We start from the raw sequence: 14,440 nt of genomic DNA on the forward strand, positions 1-14,440 counted from the left end.
TTACTGTGTGGCTGGAGAATGATTACTCTTATTGTGCATATCATTATTTGAATCATATATACATAATGCTTCCTTTCAGAAACTCTCTGACATTGCTGTTGAGAGGATCCAATGAATAATAATTTCTTGAAGCACTTCTTGATTAGTAAGTATTACATTTATTTACTGTGCTTTCTTGAAATTCTTCCTAAATTCTCAGCACCATTACTAATAAGTAAATTTGTTAGTATTTGTTATTTTTCACCAATTTCTTTTTCCTTCTCTTTGCCATCCACCTACTCAATGCCAGCCAAAATAACCAAAAAAGATATGGTAGAACTTTATTACATCTATCTCATGTTAGATTTATTTAATGGACTTGTATCAATGTCTGAAGTGCTATGGAAATCATAAGGTTGTTCCGCTATCCTCCAGATGGGCAATTTTGTCATTTAAATGTTACCCATTCTACATTCTGCATCAGAACCCCAGTTCCATTTCAGCCTCTGTTTTGTGACCAAAAAACTAAAGGCAAATGATAGAAAAGCACAGCTACTTTTCCAGAACAGTTTCTGTGTATTCATTTTTGTTAAATCCATATTTATCTAGGTTAAACAGATATAATAGATGAAATATTATACCAATCTGGTCTGTTGCTATGAAGTTTGCTTTTGGGGACTGGTAGGTAGTGCAATATATAAAATTTCTAAAAGATCTGTGAATCTTGGTGATTTATATATGTGTCTCCCTGGCAAAGCTTCATAGATTATGTCCTTTTTTATATTTGATATCTTATCAGTTTTATGCATTATGTCATTAAGTTTTATTAGGAGTTGGAATTATCACTTATTAAAATATTTGATGGAGAATATCCTCATTGGTTGAGATTTGATCTAATCAGGAACTAATTGATCAAGCTGAATGGGAGTTTCTCTAGTGGTTAAAGAGGCAAGATTTTTCACCAGATCCAGAGAACTGGGTTCTATATGTATCTCCAGTGTCCACCAGAATTACATGCCAGGGAAACTTATTTAATTTTGAATGACTTTTCTTGCCTACTCTTTCTACTTGCTAAAAGAGAGAGAGAGATACTTAACTGATTCGAGCTTCAGTCTCTTTCAAAACATACTTGGGATAACAGCACTATTCAATTCCCTGGGTTACATTGGAACCAGTCAAGATTTAAGAAGGATTATTTTAACTTCATATTACAACCTTCTTGACAGTGTGGTGATTTCTGCTCACTATCCAACTACTCAGCTTCTTTTACAAAGTTTTCTTCCTCCTCAAACTTCACAGTAAGAAAATAGAGATGGTACTCTGAAAACATTGATCCTTCCATAGTATTTTCCCCTGCTGATGAGTGGGTTGGATGTCAGAGTTCAGAATCCAGGCATCCTCAGGGATAGATCATTTAAGACAAAAGAGGATATTAGTCAGAGGACAAAAGCAGCCCAGAAGTGCTGACCATCAGGGCTGAATGTTCAGGCAGTTGACAAGGCTTCTTACTCAGCAAAGTAACTAGAAAAGTGGCCACTAATTGTTGTGTTATAGTAAGCACCTTCCCTGCCTTAAAATAATAACAACAACAATAATAATAATAATAATAATAATAATAATAGATATGGACACAACTTCCTACAGATGTGTGTTCTAAGCTCCCTTGTCATGAGTTCTTGTTGTCACTTGGTCATTTCCCAAAGATTTTTTCTATTTCTAATTGCAGGAGCTGCCCACTTTGAACTTCTCACCACATTCCAGAGGACAGGGGAGAAAAATTTCTTCCTTCTTTCCTTTATCCCTCTCTCCCTTTCTTCTTTTTCTATCCTTCTTTTAAATAACTAGAATAATACCATATACTAAGACAAAGTTTTATCAAATCTGTTCCTATTGGGTGGCTATCTGTTTACTCTTTTTCTATCCAGGGGTCACATGCATAGAATTGCACAAAGCTAATGCTGGGACTCAGCCAGACTCTCAGGGGAGAAGCAGCAACCTGTTTCATTTTCCTGCACATCTGTTGGAAAAGAGATTCTGTGCTATCAATGAACATTTTTTTTTTTATCATTTGTCCTTTCAAAGGTTTATCGAACTTGTTCTAATACTTTATCAAATGCTACTGGAAATCCAGTCCCCCTCATGGTTTCCTAGAGGCCAGTATTTTTAAAATATATTTTAAGTAGACTGTTTCATAACTAAGAATAGTCCTCTTGAGAAAATAGTAAAAGACTAAAAGTCGTTATAATAAAAGACATTGTCTCCACTTAACTAATAGGTAATGAATTCTCAATTCACTCACTTGTTACAATAGAAGTAATTTCTAAATTACCCTGCATGTTCAATGTGATTTTGATCAAAATCACATTTTAATGCAACAGAAGGAGTTTTACTCTAAAATCTAAATGGATGACCATAATGCAACAAATAACAAGAAGAAAATGCAAATGAACAAACAAACGTGAAATCATTCTACTGGATAATATGAAAGTTTTTAAATTATAATACTTAAGAGAAGTTAGTTGGGGTGGGTAGAAGTAGGGATAAGAACAATGTAGAAGATATGAACTAAACAACACACAAACTAAAGCAAAAATTATATAAAAATTTAGGTTTGGAATACAGATATCATAAATCAATGATCTAAAGATATTCTTTAGTGTATGGACTTCAAATAAATCATTATGATATTCAAGTAAATCATGTTACATGAAATAAAGAAAAATGTGCTGTTTATGTTATACACAGTTCTAGTTAGATCATAGACCTGCATGACACAAGTAAACTTTAAACTTTTAGAAACACATCTGTAAACAAACAAACAAAAAGCCATTACCTTAAAACAAAGAACAAATTCTTAGAATTTAATTGTACAGAAAAAGATAATATAACATTAAATGTTAAAATTTTTGTTTATGTCCAAATGAAATCTGTGCAAAATAAAAGGCAAAATCCAAGGCTTAGACTGGCATAGGATCCTTGCAACACATGTAACTGAAAAATACTTAATGTTGATACTCTGTGAACATTCCTAAGATTATATAGGGAAGAACAAGTGTCATATTAGAAAAACAGCAGATTAATGCACAGAGGAGGAAAATTGAAAAACTAATACACATTAAAAAGCAATCAGTTACATTTATAATTAATAAAATAGAATTTAAAACAAAAAAATTAGACATGAATGGTGTGAATATACTTTGTATATACCAGAAATATGAAAAATTGTTCTCTATATGTATAATATGAATTGTAATGCATTCTGTTATCACATATATCAAATTTAAATAAGAAAATAAAATAATTTAATGATTCTATTTTCAATCTTTTTTTTTGATTATTGATGAACCTTTATTTAAATTATTTATTTATATGTGGTACTGAGAATCAAATGCAGTATCTCACACATGCTAGGCCAATGCTGTACTACTGAGCTACAACCCCAACGCCTAATATGATTCTTTATATATTCTTCTCCATGGTTAAAAAAATATAGAGATCTTTTTAAAAGTTTAATAATAATAATGTTCACAAATATGTGAGCTATACACTTTCTGTAGGGCCATCAACATTAATGGTTTACCTAAGTGGGATGGGGAAAGATAAGAAAAATCTAAACTCATAGGACAACTTAGTGAAGGGGTAAGGTATTCTAGCAACTCAGAAAGCAATATTGCAATGTTTAACACACCCCACCGTGTAAGGAATAACACAGCAATAGATTACCATTATCTACCACTATATTTATATCTATTTTTGTTGAAGAAAAAACTCCCTGGGCTATTATTAAGACTGGGTAAGTTAATTAGGGATGGTTTTATTATCTTCTGCTGTATTTGTGTATTTTTATTAGAAATACAATTAACACAATAAGTTAATTGCCTAGGAGTAGCTATAGTTTGCAGGCCCAGCTTCCAGATTAGCCTAGATGAGTAAGAATAATTTATTTTGCTATTTCTTGGTTTCATATAGATCGTAAGATAAGTACAAGTCATGGAGTGTGCTAGTGATTATACTCAGTCTTCATGATAGTTTTATCACTAGAAGATTTGAGGATGCACACTATTTTCAAACATGAAGGAATAAAGAAATTGACCTTTAATCTTTGTTTGCCTTTGATTATTTTTCTTCTGCCCTTGTGAGAACAGGAGAGTTGAACAGTATATGTTGATTTTCTTCCTTAGTTACACAGCATATTGGATATTTCGACTAATGGGCTTAAATTAAAAGTAAGCAAAACTACTGCATCTTTTCTGACTTCAGTGAAGTTTCCTAACAAATGTCACTACTTACAGAAAAGCTGACCGAAATAGCTGCAAATTAGGCTTTATAGAGTCAATTGGACTTAGCTAGTTTCAGAGTGGTGTGCACATTTTATAAAGTTGGAACAAAGACAAAAAGTCCCCATCAATTATTCAAGAAGGTCATTTTTAGATGAGTTTTTGCACGTTGATATGAAAGATTGCTTTCTTCCAACTGTCATTCTGATATGAGTTGAATTTCCAGTAATAGAGAGCGGCATAATCTGTTGTGATTTGTACTGTTTTTAATCCTTTAAAAGCTATCTATTGATAAGCATAAAAATTATAACAACTTGATGGTTAAAGCAAGAATACTGATAGAGTGTCAGAGAGATAAAGAAAGTCTTAGTTTGTCCACTTGGGTCTTGGATTTGGCTTTGGCTTTGATTTTGGCTGCAATCTGGGTTTGGATTTGTTACCTTCCTTGTTTTGCAGATGTCAAGGTTCATTGCAAATGAAGATTTCCAGATTTCTCAGTCAGCTTGAGGCCAGGCCTCTTGTGATAGGTAAAATGCAGAAGTGTTAAAAAGAAAAAAAGCAGGAATAAAAAGTCATGAAATTTTTAAAAGAATGAAGAGATGAAGAGAGTTAAAATAAGTTTGCATTCAAAGTCTCTATTTTACTCCTCACATTTTGTTTTTTCAAGGAGTTGCAGAAGGGGGAAGAGAAGCAATGAGAATCTCTAATCTAGTGAAAAAACAATGTTTCTAACCAAATATCCAGGCAGGGATCCTGGGAAAACTTTGTGAGTAATAGTGTTATACAGTATGTAAGAGAAAAAGATTAAGTCTTAAAATTTTACTCAGAAATTGTTTAAGGTTACAATGAGTTCTTGGATGAGCTACATGGAAAGTAACATCCTATTACAGGTATAAAAACCCAAACTTGAATGATAATATTTCTAAAATAGTAAGGTAAACACAGCTTTACATAAACTGTTATTTAATCTTAAAAAAATCCTGGAAAATTTTATAAAAAAGTGGGGTTAATGTGTCCTGGTTTGGGGGCCTGAAGTTTTGAAGTTTGCTGTTAGTTGAGCAGGTTATATAAAGGAATACAACTGTAATTTCAAAGTCCAGAGAGTTCTAGAATCCAAATGTAGAGTAAGAGTAGTTTGAAATTAAAGGGCGAAGTCATGACTGATATCTGTAAACATTTTTAAAGATATACCTATACACATATGTATCATTAAACTGGGCTCAGGGAAATTTCTTCTCCTGGAAACAAATATCAATGTCTGGAAACTTTATTTTCCCATCTAGAGAGAGAAAGTGTACATTTAGAAGGAAGGGGATAGGAATGCTGTTAAATATCTTGAAAACTACATTGTGTGTTTTTCCACAACACAAAATTATCTAGATTATAATATCAATAGTGATGAGGTTGAGAAAACCTGATATATGAGACAAATATAGTGTAAGATTATGTAAAGCTGTTTAAAACTACATATGAAAGCAAATTGCATGTGATATAAAAATATTGATTTGGTAGCTTTTAATTGTTTTATTCCCCTTCCTCCAAATAATTGTACATACAGTTTGGTGGAAAGTTTTTTGGTGATTTGTTCTATCTGTGGAGGAGAGATTGTGCCTTAGTGATGTTCAGATCTTAACAATGCACCACATCATGTTTTCAACTTCACATTCTAAGAGAATGTCATTTAATTTTAACCTGAATGTGTAAATAATTTCAGAATTCTTTTAAAAAGGTTATTTGTTGAACAAGCTAAATGCTGAGTCATCTACAATGTCACACTACAGGTTGGGGATTTACTGAACAAGATCCTTACTAGTTCATTATTTTCAGAAATGTTTCTTGAGTCCCTCTGTAGTCTAGACTGCTTCAGACCTCTAGATACATTTAGTATAATAAAATCTTTCAAGGAGTTTATACTCCAGAATGGAGAAAGGCATTACACAGACCCAGAACAATAATACTTCCACCAGCACTGAACACACAGAGGAATTGTCATATGAATAACCACTAGTTATTGCTGACTCAAGTTCTGTTTTTCAGATGTGAAGAGTAAACACTGGAAGAACATCTAGGCAAGGGTAGAAATCAAGTTTTATTCAAATAATACTAACACAGATTTCTCCTATGAGAAGAGGGGGCCATAGCTGGCATTCTGGTATCCAAAGAAGTAGGAACTGCCCCTTTTATGCATTTTCTTTGTTCTCCTGCTCTCTTCCCCACTTATCTTGGTCCATGTTTCCCCCATCCTGCAGTACACTGTGATTAGTGACCTGACTAGTGGCTGGGGGATGCCTGTGCGATGCCCAAAAAGTGAGAAGCAGACAGGCTGGAAGGGCCAAAGGTGGAGTGATCCTGGGCAGAAAGAGAGCAGCTGCCCAGGAGTCAGTAATTAACAGCTCCCTGTGTGCTCAGCAGGTGCTTCATGAACAACATTTTGGAGGAATAGTTGAGGGGGGAGAAAGGGCTCTGGAGGTTTAGCATTTAGATCCCCACAGGCAGTCTCCAACTTCCCAGACCCAAATCATCTTCCATCTTCCCAGTCCAACCTGATACCCTAACTACACTAATTGCCTGTTTTTAATTCTTGCTTCAATATGGTGTGAGAAATATTTCAATCAATTACTTTATCTTACATCCTTCACTCCTATGCCAAATTACCCTTGGTAATCTGCTTGATTACTTAGGAAAGGCTAAAGCCATGATCCAAATGTGAAAGCATTTGCCATGAAAAAGTAGAGGTAAAAGAAAAATTCAAAATCAGGCCTGAGAAAACATGCAAGCATTCTATAACTCCATCTGGAATGCTAGAAACCTAATTCCATTTGAGAAAATTATAGGAAAAGAGTGAATTCTTAAAACATTATGGTAGTGATATAATTATTATATTCTAAGTGGCTATTAAAAATAAGTTGTAAATCTCCTTGTTTAAGATAACAAATATAAAGCCAGCAAATCTAAAAACATGGTGAGTGTAAGAGGGAAATTTGTGATTTCAGGGAGTTCAAGCTCACAAAGAAAGGGAAGAATTACTGAGAAGATACCCTGCTTTCTCTTCCACGTAACCTTGTCATTATGGAAGACAGACAATATAAGACAATGCATTTGTTGGAATGTTAGCAGACAAAGAGTAGAAATTGCAATAAATAAGTTAATTTTGTAGGAGTAGTGTTCTATAATCCCTTTCTTTTCAATATTGTTAAAATTTTCTAAGTTCAAAGATCTCTTTATTTCACACACACACAATTACACACACACAAACACACACACACACAAACACCCACATTGTGTTCTTCACTACTATAGGTTTTACTTTGAAAACAAAAATTTAAAATTATGTGTTCATTAAATCTTTGGCAGAAGCCTCAGAAAGTGGTTATAAAAAATAAAAAGGAAAGAAAGAAAAACTTTGTGTGAACTCTGAATTTGCTATTAGTGTGTGCTGGAATAACACTTAAACACTACCAGGGAATATTCTGGAAAAGTAAAAAATGTAGGAGCATGTCTCCCCACCCTCTGTCTTAATTGTGCTAGGCAATAAAACATAAATGTGTGTGTGTGTCAGGAGTTTAAATTGTCACTTTTCTCAACTCTTTCAGAAAAAAAAATGTTTCTATATAACAATTTAGGCTGAATTCCTTTACCTTTTCATGAGTTTAGGTCACAAGTGCTTTACTGGTAGTATTAGGTTTATAGACCTTTCCAAGTACATGTATTATCTTTAAATGTTTCGACCCATGTTAATAACATAGAAGTGGAAGTGGAAGAACCCTCTGCTACTAAATGGAATTCTCATTGATGTCTAAGCTTTATCTAAGTTAATAGTTAACTAATGTAAAAGATGAACTGTTCTAATGGACTCCCAGAATTAATCAATAGGTAGCATGAGTGCAGTGGTTCCCTGGCCCTAGTTGCATATGATAATTATTTGGGGAAATATTTTAAACTCTTGCAATTGACTTGCATCTCAGACCATTTACATCAGAATGTTGGGAATGCAGTCTATTTGTGTGCATCTCCAGTGATTCTAATATGCCATGCATTTTGAGAAGCTTTGGTATAGAATATTTGCAAACGTGTGCACTTTATGCCCCCTGCATCATTAGCATCACCTGGGATACTGATGCAGGCAGTAGATAGAGCACATTGTGGTCAGGAGTGGCATGACAGAGATGGTGAAGTGGTAGACCTAGACCACTTTTCTCTGTGGAAATATTGACATAAAAACAAAATATAGACTTAAATTCATTTCTAAGAACTCCCAAAATAAAGAGGTCAGTACCTGAGGTGGGCACACAGACAAGAAAAACTTCAACACAGTGGTGAAATAGTGTGTTATAATAACTTACTATACTCTGTTTCATTCACAACTGGGAAAAAAAAATCAACACAGAGATTCTCACTTAGGAGAGAAATGTAGTAAAGCATGCATCTTACATTCTGGATTTTCAGGAGGCTGCCCAAGAGACTATTTTCTGTTTTGTTTTACTAAAAAAATGGTAACATTAATTATCATAATTTTGATGTATGGGGTCTACTAAGAACAAAATTGGGGATGGCTTATTGACACAACCAGACAGAATTAATTACTATAAAAAAAACTTCAGGGAGAGAAAAAAAGGAGTATATAAAGAATATATACTACTGGAAAGAAAATAAGATCAACCCTCTTTAACTGGGAAATATAATTCACAAGTCCAGAGAAGACATACCCTTAGATAAAATTTGAGAAACTCCTATCATCTGTTGATTGCAGGATCCATTGGTGAAATTATTTTCCTTTATAAAGTTAATAGGTTAGGATGTAGAATGTTTCTTTTTCAAATGTGCAAATTTTAACAAAGAATAAGTATATAAATAAGAAACAGGGAAACAGTCCAATTGTAAGAGCAAAATAAATCTCCAGAACCAGATCCTACAGAATTTCAGGTCCATAAACTACTTCACAAAGAACTCAAAATAACTGTTTTTAAAATGTGCACTGAGCTAAAAGAGCACAGAAAACTAAATAAAACCAGAAAAGCTATGCATGGACAAAATGTGACTATCAACAAGAACAGACAACAGAAAACAGAAACCAGGAGAAACTCTTGAGTAGAATAATACACTAACTGAATTGAAAATTTCACTAGAGTAATTCAATATCGGTCCTTAGGAATCAGAGGAAAGAGTTATCACACTTGAAGATGAGTCATTTCAAATTATTGAAGCAGAGTGGAAAACAAAAAGAAGAACGTAAAAAATAAAAAAGAGGAGAAAATGATAAACTTACTGAACACCCTGTGTGTGTGCACACGTGCATGTGTGTATAAAAGTACATGTATAAAAAATTAAGAATGGAATGGTGCATGTCTGCAATCCCAGTGGCTCCGGAGGCTGAGGCAGGAAGATCATGAGTTCAAAGCCAGCCTCAGCAAGAGCAAGGTGCTAAGCAACTCAATGAAACTTGGTCTCTAAAAAAAAATACAAAACTAGGGCTGTGTTTGTGGCTTAGTGGTTGAGTGCCCCTGAGTTCAATCTCCAGTACCTCTCCCTGCCCAAAAGAAATTTAAGAATGAAAAAAGAGAGAAAAAGGTAAAGAAAGTAATTTGATATAATAATGTAATCAGAGATTGGAGAAAGGACAAAAAAAATTTTAACTAAATGAACTCTATTCAGGTAAAATTCAAAGAAACATACGTGATAACAAATTACAATACAGTGGTCAAAAGTCAAAGACAAGAAGAGTCTTGCAAATGAAAGAGAGAAATGACTAATCATATATAAGGTTTTTTTGCAGATATTTTGCAGGCCAGATTGGAGGAGTATGACTCATTCAAAGTTTTAAAAGAGAAAACCTGACAATGAAGAATAGCAATTTAGCAAGACACTGTCTCAAACAACAAAATTAAAACTTAAAATTGTCCTTCAAATGATGGAAATATCAAAAGTTTCTCAGATATATAAAATCTAGATTTCTTGAAGCTTGAATAAAATTATGTGGAATAGCAATACAAAGGCATATGAAAATATAGGGCTCTGTGGTATAGTTAAAAATATAGATGAGTATTCTTATTTATATATTCTGTGGTATTGCAGTGTTGACACATAAACCACTTTTAGTTGTTGTATAGTATTTAAAAGACAAAAGCATAAAGATAAATTTATATTAAGGCATATAAAATGTAAAATGTTATAATTTACGACATTGATAAAAGAGAGAGAGATGTAGAAATGTAAGGAAGTAGAGATTTTGTATGCAATTGATGTTAAATTGTTATCAGTCTAAGATAGATTGCTATAGCTTCAAAATATTTCATGTAATTCCCATGATACATGCACACACATGAAGGACATACAAACAAACATAAAAAAGGAATCAATCATTCCACTACAATAACTCAATAAAACTGAAAAGCAGCAAGGCAGGAAAACAGTGATAAAATATCTACAAAATATATAGAACACGAAATGGTGAAAATAAGTACTTGCCTATCAGTAATTGTGGTAAATGTAAATGTATTACACTACCCAATCCAAAGACCAATTAGCAAAATGGATTATATTTTGAAAACAATCCAGCATTATGCTATATGTAAGAGAATAATTTAAATCAAAGATCATACATAGGATTAAACTAGAAGATGGAAAAAGATATTCCCTGTACATAGGAATCTAAGGAAAGCAGGGGATTCTACACTTACACCAGATAGACAATAGTTTAGGACAAAAAGTGTCATAGGAGATAAGTAATAACATATAATTATAAAAAATACATCACAGAAGAGAATCCAAATATTTAAGTGAACATACTGGACTGATGGGAGAAATAGACAGCAATATAATAACAGTAAGAGACATCAATTCCCCATTTTCAGTTATAGAGAGAACAAACAAAAAATCAATAAGGAAATAGTGAACTGTTAACAGAAGAAGAGGGCACAGGTAAACTGAAAGATAACCATATTGCTGGGAATGTAGTTCAATGTTGAAGCAATTGCCTAGCGTGCATAAGGTCCTGGGTTCAATCCAAGCACCACAACAAACAAATAAAACATACTCATGCTTATGTATTGTAAGGATTAATAGCATTAAATATTCTTAATACCTGAATTTATACATTCAATGTAATTCTCTTCAAAATTTCAGTCATTTGTGTGGTTATGGAAATAGGAAGAAAAAAAAACATGCTAACATTCACATTGAATCTTAAGGTACCTTGAATAGCTATAACAACCTTGAAAAAGAACAATTTTGGAAGCCAAATACATCTAGACTTGAAAACATATCACAAACTTACAGTAATCAAAACAGTTTTGGTGTTTACAGAATAGTAGATATATAGACAAGTAAACAAAATATCAAGTTCAATAATAAATCACCTTACATATATCAAAGCAATCTTCAATGTGGGAGTGAAGCCACACAGTGAGGAAAGGACAGCCTCTTCAACAGATATCAAAAAATGTTGAGCACTTACCTTACACGGTATATAAAAGCTAACTTGAAATGTACTAAAGACATACACATAGGACTTATAAAAGTACAAAACTACAAGAAGAAATCATAGAGAAAAATCTGGTCATTGGATTTGACAATGATTTCTTGGTCGTAATACCAAAAGCACAGGCAACAATGAAAAAATAGACAAATTGAACTATCAAACTTAAAAACTTTCAAACACCAAAACCCACAACCAATAGAGTGAAAAGTCAGCATGTGAAATAGGAGAAGATATTTGCAAATTTGTATTTAGTAAGGTGTTGATATAAAGAAGAGATAAATAACCCCTACAACTCAACAATCTGAACAAAATAATCCAATTTAAAAATAGAATGAAGGTCCAGGTATGGTGATACACACCTGTCATTCCAGTGGCTTGTGAGGATGAGGTAGGAGGATCACAAGTTCAAAGCCAGCCTCATTAAATTAGCAAGGCCCTGAGCAATTTAGCAAGGCACTGTCTCAAACAGGAACAAACTTAAAACTGGAAGGAAGGAAAGAAGGAAGGAAGAAAGGAAGGAAGGAAGGAGGGAGGGAGGGAGGGAGGGAAGGAAGGAAGGAAGGAAGGAAGCTCAGCATCACTAATCATTAGGAAATTTAAAAAATAAAAAATTACTGAAACAGGAGTTCAAGATGGAACCAGATTCTCTGCTTCTGATGCAAGAGAAAGTTCATTTTAGTGTCAGCAGCTAATCATGGCAAAGAAATGCCTCTTGGTGTCAGCTCCACCCTTTGGAATGAACAAAGCTGGATTCTTTTCTGCTACTATCAAGGAAGCATCTGGCACTCTTGGTGGCAGGCTATGCCTCCCAGTATCGCAGCAGACTCTAGCAGCTTGTCACCGATTTCTTTGCAGGTTCTTTTCTCACACATTTATAGAATGGAATCCATGGACAAGAAAGAGTAAGTATTAAAAAAAGTAGGATTTGTTTAACTGAGAAGAAAAGAAGCAGAGTTCTTCCCAAGCAAAGGGGGCCAGATGGCAGGTTTTCCATTTAGGTGGCATAGTCTAGGATTAATATAGCTACCACATACCACTATTGGTCCAAAACCTATACCAAACAGGTATTGGAAAGGTGCCAAGGCTATTGCTTAAAATCTATGCTGAATGGGTATTGGAAAAGTGTTAAGGCTATTGAGTGTGCCCTCTTTAGCTCTTGAATTCAAACTTTCCTGTAGCCTCTATTTAGGCTGCCCCTGCTTCCATTTTCCAGACTCTCTGAAACAAAGGGACTAGAATATTTGGAATGTTTCTGTATATTACTTTCATCAAGTGGCCTTTAAATTCAGAAAAGTCATATAGGGGTCCATTCCCCTAACTGCCTACCAGTTTTACTATCTATCTTCACTTATTCACTACAATGAGCAATCATTTCATATCCATAAAAGTGGTCACTGTAAATATAAACAAATACACCCTCAGAACTAACAACTGTTGGTGAGAATGTGGGGAAACTGGAACTTTTGTATATCACTCATAGGAAGGCAAATAGTGCAGCTACAAGGAAAATAGTGAATGGGATCCTACTAGAATAAGTTACACTCTGTGTAGGTTATATAATATTTAGTATACTATGTCAAAATACATTCTAGTATCATGTATATCTAATCATAAGAAATAAAATATCACATAAAAATAAAATAAGATAGAATTCACATATGTTCTATAAATCCCACTTCTTGATACATATTTTAAAAACATGAAAGCAGGATTTCAAAAAGATATTTGTACACCCATATTTGTTGTAGTGTTATTCACAGTAGTCAAATGGTTGAGGCAACTCAGATGTCTGTTAATGCATAAATGGATAAAGAACATGGGTAAGCCTAGTGCAGTGTACATGATTGTAATCCTAGTGACTGGGAAGGCTGAGGCAAGATCATCATGAGCTCAGAGGTAGCTTCAGGAATCAAGGAGATCTTATCTATAAAAATAAAAATTAAAAAAAAATTTAAATGGGCTGGGGATATGGCTCAGTGGTTAGCATCCTGGGTTCAATCCCTTGTAATTAAAAAAACAAAAACAAACACAAACAAGGGGGTTGGTGATGTAGCTCAGTTGGTAGAGTGCTTGTCTCGCATGCCCAAGGTTCTGGGTTCAATCCCCAGCACCACCACCAAAAAAAAAGAAAACTACTAAAAAGCTACCAAAAAGTTAAAAAATAAAGAACATGGGTATATACACATGACAGAACATTAGCCTTTTAAAAAAAAGGAAATCCTGTCACATGCTATGATATGAATGAACCTTAAGGACATTATACTAAGTGACACAGAAAAGATACCTGTAACAAAAGAGAAACACTCTATGATTTCAATATAATGTTATAGTTAAAGCAGTTAAATCACAGAAATAAAATAGAGCTGTGATTCCCAGAGTCTGCAGGGGATGTGAGGAACTGTTTTTCCATGAACATAGAACTTCAAATTTGCAATATGTAAAAATGCTAGAGATCTGTCACTCAAGAAATAAATATAGTTAGTTCTACTGAAATGTACTTAAAATTCTTACTTTGGTAAATTTATATGTTTTAATCCAATTAAAATAATAAATAAATGTTTGTGGTCAACATGGGAAATTGCACTTTTAAAAACTTCTGAGCTTGTCTTTATGGCAGTTTCATAGGTGTGAACTAAAAATGAAGGAATGTTTAAAATAACTTTATTTCAAAAAAAGATATTTTATTATTCTCATTTCATATATGAAA

At 33.6% G+C, this 14,440-nt stretch overlaps 1 non-coding gene across 1 annotated transcript; it reads left to right on the top strand.

Annotated features, from left to right (window-relative positions):
- The first annotated feature begins 13,776 nt into the window (after nucleotides 1-13,776).
- On the top strand, nucleotides 13,777-13,849 carry Trnaa-cgc (transfer RNA alanine (anticodon CGC)). Its single transcript has one exon. It is a non-coding gene; the product is annotated as a tRNA-Ala (tRNA).
- Nucleotides 13,850-14,440: the final 591 nt, after the last annotated feature.

This window comes from Callospermophilus lateralis, chromosome 18, assembly GCF_048772815.1.
Source record: "Callospermophilus lateralis isolate mCalLat2 chromosome 18, mCalLat2.hap1, whole genome shotgun sequence".
NCBI classification, from domain to species: domain Eukaryota; kingdom Metazoa; phylum Chordata; class Mammalia; order Rodentia; family Sciuridae; genus Callospermophilus; species Callospermophilus lateralis.